The following is a 4,277-nucleotide window of genomic DNA, read 5'->3' on the forward strand; positions in this document are numbered from 1 at the left end:
GATGTAGGTGATGGGGAGGAAGGCAGCAAATCACACTGCCACGTGTGTACCTATGCAACAATTTTGCATGTTCTTCACATGTACCCCAAAACCTAAAATGCAATAAAATATATAAATGGGGATAAAAAAAAAAGAAAGAAAACTTGTACTAAGGGATTCACTTGCTGTGGATGCTGCTCCCTAGCCAGAACTGAGTAAAATTAAGATTTTACACTTGGCCAATTTGACAAGCCAGAAGTAATAGTACTTCACTCTTGTCCCTTGCATCATAATGACAGCTATTGAGTAAAAAATAGAGAGTTGATACAGGTGTTATAAATACAAACTTAGAATCGAACAGACACAAGGTGGAGCCCAGCTCCACCTCTTGATTTGGGCATGATTTTAGGCCAGTTTCTTACTCACTCCACGCATAGATTGTCTCCTTTGTAAAATGGGCATAACACTTAGGTCACAGAGGAGTCGTCGGAACCAGCAAATCTGACTCACAAATTAAACATGCTTCATATGCTCACTTCAGCAGCACATAGATAAAACTGGAAAGATACAGAGAAAATACATGGCAGCTGTGCAAGGATAACATGCAAATTTGTGAAGTGTTGTATATTTTTCATGTTCATGGATTGGAAGAATCAATATTGTTCAAATTTTCATACTACCCAAAGCAATCTACAGATTAAATGCAATCCTTATTAAAATACTAACAACATTCATCACAGAAATTTAAAAAAAATTCTAAAATTTATTTGGAACTACAGAAGGCCCAGAATAGCCAAACTTATCCTAAACAAGAAGAACAAAACCGGAGGGATCACATTAGCTGACTACAAATTATACTACACAGCTACAATAATCAAATCAAAAACAAGCACATGAACCAATGGAACAGCATAGAGAACTAAGAAAGAAATTCACACACCTATAGTGAACTCTTTTTTGACAAAGGTGTCAGGAATATACATTGGGGAAAAGACAGTCTGTTCAATAAGTGGTGCTGGGAAAACTGGATATCCATATGCATAAGAATGAAATTAGATCCCTATCTCTCACCGTATACAAAAGTCAAATCAAAGTGAATTAAAGACTTAAATCTAACACCTCAAACTATGAAACTACTACAAGAAAACATAGGGAAAACTCTCCAGGACATTGGTCTGGGCAAAGATTTTTTGAGCAATACCCCACAAGCATAGTCAATCAAACCAAACATGGACAAATAGAATCACATCAAGTTAAAAAGCTTTACACTTGTAATCCCAGCACTTTGGGAGACCGAGGTGGGTGGATCAATTAAGGCCAGGAATTGGAGATCAGCCTGGCCAACATGGCAAAACCCCTTCTCTACTAAAAATTAAAAAATTAGCCAGGCATGGTGGTCACACGGGCAGTCCCAACTATTTGGAAGGCTGAGGCACAAGAATCATGCACAGCAAAGGATACAATCAACAAAGTGAAGAGGCAACCCATAGGATGAGAGAAATATTTACAAACTACCTCTCTGACAAGCAATTAATCACCAGAATATGTAAGGAGCTCAGATAACTCTAGAGGAAACAAATTTCATAATATGATCAAGAAATTTGCAAAAGATTTGAATAGACATTTCTCAAAATAAGACATACAAATGACAACAGCATTTTAAAAAGTGCTCAACATCACTGATCATCAGAGAAATGCAAATTAAAACTACAAGGAGATAGCATCACATCCAGTTAAAATGGCTTATATCCCAAAGACAGGTAATAATGAATGTTGGTGAGGATATGGAGAAAAGCGAACCATTATACACTCTTGGTGAGAATGTAAGTTATTACAACCACTATGGAGAATAGCTTGGAGGTTCCTTAAAGTATAAAAATTTGAGATACCATAAGATCCAGCAATCCCACTGCTGGGTGAATAACTAAAAGAGGAAAATCAGTAGATATTTGCACTCCTATGTTTGTTGCAGCACTGTTCACAGTAGCTAAGATTTGGAAGCAAGCTAAGTATTCATCAGCAGATGCATGGATGAAGAAAATGTGGTACATATACACAATGGAGTACTATTCAGCCATAAAAAAGAATGAGATCCTGTCATTTGCAACAACATTGATGGAATCGGAGATCCTGTTAAGTGAAATAATTGAGGCCCTGAAAGACTAACATCACACGTTCTCACTTATTTGTGGGATCTAAAAGTAAAATCAATTGAAATAATGGACATGGAGAGTAGAAGGATGGTTACCAGAGGCTGGCAAGGATAGTGGGGGTTTATGGCAGAGGTGAGGATAGTTAATGTGTACCAAAAAAAATAGAAAGAATGAGCAAGACCTACTATTTGATAGCACAATAGAGTGACTATTGCCAATGATAACCTAATTGAAAATTTTTAAATAACTTAAATAGTATAAGGGCCAGGCGTGGTGACTTAAGCCTGTAATCTCAGCACTTTGGGAGGCTGAGGTGGGTGGATCACAAGGTCAGGAGTTCGAGACCAGCCTGGCCAATATGGCGAAACCCCATCTCTACTAAAAATACAAAAAATTAGCTGGGTGTGGTGGCACATGCCTGTAATCCCAGCTACTCAGGAAGCTGAGGTAGTAGTATCACTTGAAACCGGGAGGCAGAGGTTACAGTGAGCCGAGATCGCGCCACTGCACTCTTGCCAGGACAACTGAGTGAGACTCAGTCTCAAATAAAAGAGAGTATAATCAGATTGCATGTAACTCAAAGGATAAATCAGGATATGTGTACAGGGTCCCATAAGTACCATTATCCATGATGTGGTTATTTCACATTACATTCCTGTATCAAATCATTCTCATGTACCCCATAAATATATATACCTACAATGCACCCATATATATATATATATATATTTTTTTTTTTGAGACGAAGTCTTGCTGTGTCGCCCAGGCTGGAGTGCAGTGGTATGATTCCAGCACACTGCAACCTCTGCCTCCTGCATTCAAATGGTTCTCTTGCTTCGGCTTCCTGACTAGCTGGGACTACAGGCGCCCTTCACCATGCCCGACTAATTTTTGTATTTTTAGTGCAGAAAGTGTTTTGCCATGTTGGCCAGGCTGGTCTCAAACTCCTGAGCTCAAGGGATCCACATGCCTTGCCCCCACAAAGTGCTGGGATTATAGACGTGAGCCACTGTGCCCAGCCTTAGCTTTGGGTTTTTCCCAGATACCTTTTATGAGGATGAGGAAGTTATCTCTATGCCTAGTTTACTGCATATTTTTATATGAAGGCGAGTTCAATTTTGTTCTTTTTCTTTTTTTTCTTTTTGAGACAGAGTCTTGCTGTCCCTGGGCTGGAGTGCAATGGTGCTATCTCGGTTCACGGAAACTTCCATCTCCTGGGTTCATATGATTCTCCTGCTTCAGCCTCCAGAGTAGCTGGGATTACAGGTGCATGTTACCACGCCCGGCTAATTTTTTGTATTTTTAGTAGAGATGGGGTTTCACCATGTTGGCCAGACTGGTCTTGAACTCCTGATCTTGTGATCCACCCTCCTTGGCCTCCCAAAGTGCTGGGATTACAGGCGTGAGCCACTGCACCCGGCCCGATTTTGTCAATTTTTTTCTGCAACTATTGGGATAATCATGTGCTTTTTGTGTTTTTTCTTGATACAGTGTATTATATAATTTCATTTTTGAATGTTAAAAGAATCTGGTAGGCCGGGCGCGTTGGCTCACACCTGTAATCCCAGCACTTTGAGAGGCTGAGGAGGGTGGATCATGAGGTCAGGAGATTGAGACCAGCCTGGCCAAGATGGTGAAACTCCATTCCTACTAAAAATACAAAATTTAGCTGGGCATAGTGGTGGGTTCCTGTAATCCCAGCTACTCTGGAGGCTGAAACAGGAGAGCTGCTTGAACCTGGGAGGCGGGGGTTGCAGTGAGCCAAGATCGTACTACTGCACTCCAACCCGAGTGACAAGAGCAAGATTCTGTCAAAAAAAAAAAAAAAAAAGAACCTGGTATTCCTGGTATAGATCACATTTGGTTATATTATATAATTATTTTTACATGTTACTATAGTCAGCTTTCCAGTATTTTGTTGATGGTTTTTGCATCCATATTAATAAGAAATATTAGTTTGTAGTTTTCATTTTCTTTTTTTTCTGGCAAGGTCTTGCTCTGCTCCCCAGGCTGAAGTGCAGTGGCATGATCACAGCTCACTCCAGGCTCAACCTCCTGGGCTCAAGTGATCCTTCTGCCTCAGCTTCCCAAGTAGCTAGTGCTACAGGTGTATGCCACCATGCACAGTTAATTTCTGTTTTTTTT

The 4,277-nt window shown here is 40.1% G+C and overlaps 1 non-coding gene across 1 annotated transcript; it reads left to right on the plus strand.

The window, feature by feature from the left end:
- Nucleotides 1-508: 508 nt before the first annotated feature.
- Nucleotides 509-611, plus strand: LOC119468931. Its single transcript, XR_005197741.1, has one exon. It is a non-coding gene; the product is annotated as a U6 spliceosomal RNA (small nuclear RNA).
- The last annotated feature ends 3,666 nt before the right edge of the window (nt 612-4,277 follow it).

The sequence above is a fragment of the Cebus imitator genome, unplaced genomic scaffold (genome assembly GCF_001604975.1).
Source record: "Cebus imitator isolate Cc_AM_T3 unplaced genomic scaffold, Cebus_imitator-1.0 Scaffold535, whole genome shotgun sequence".
Classification (NCBI taxonomy): Eukaryota; Metazoa; Chordata; class Mammalia; order Primates; family Cebidae; genus Cebus; species Cebus imitator.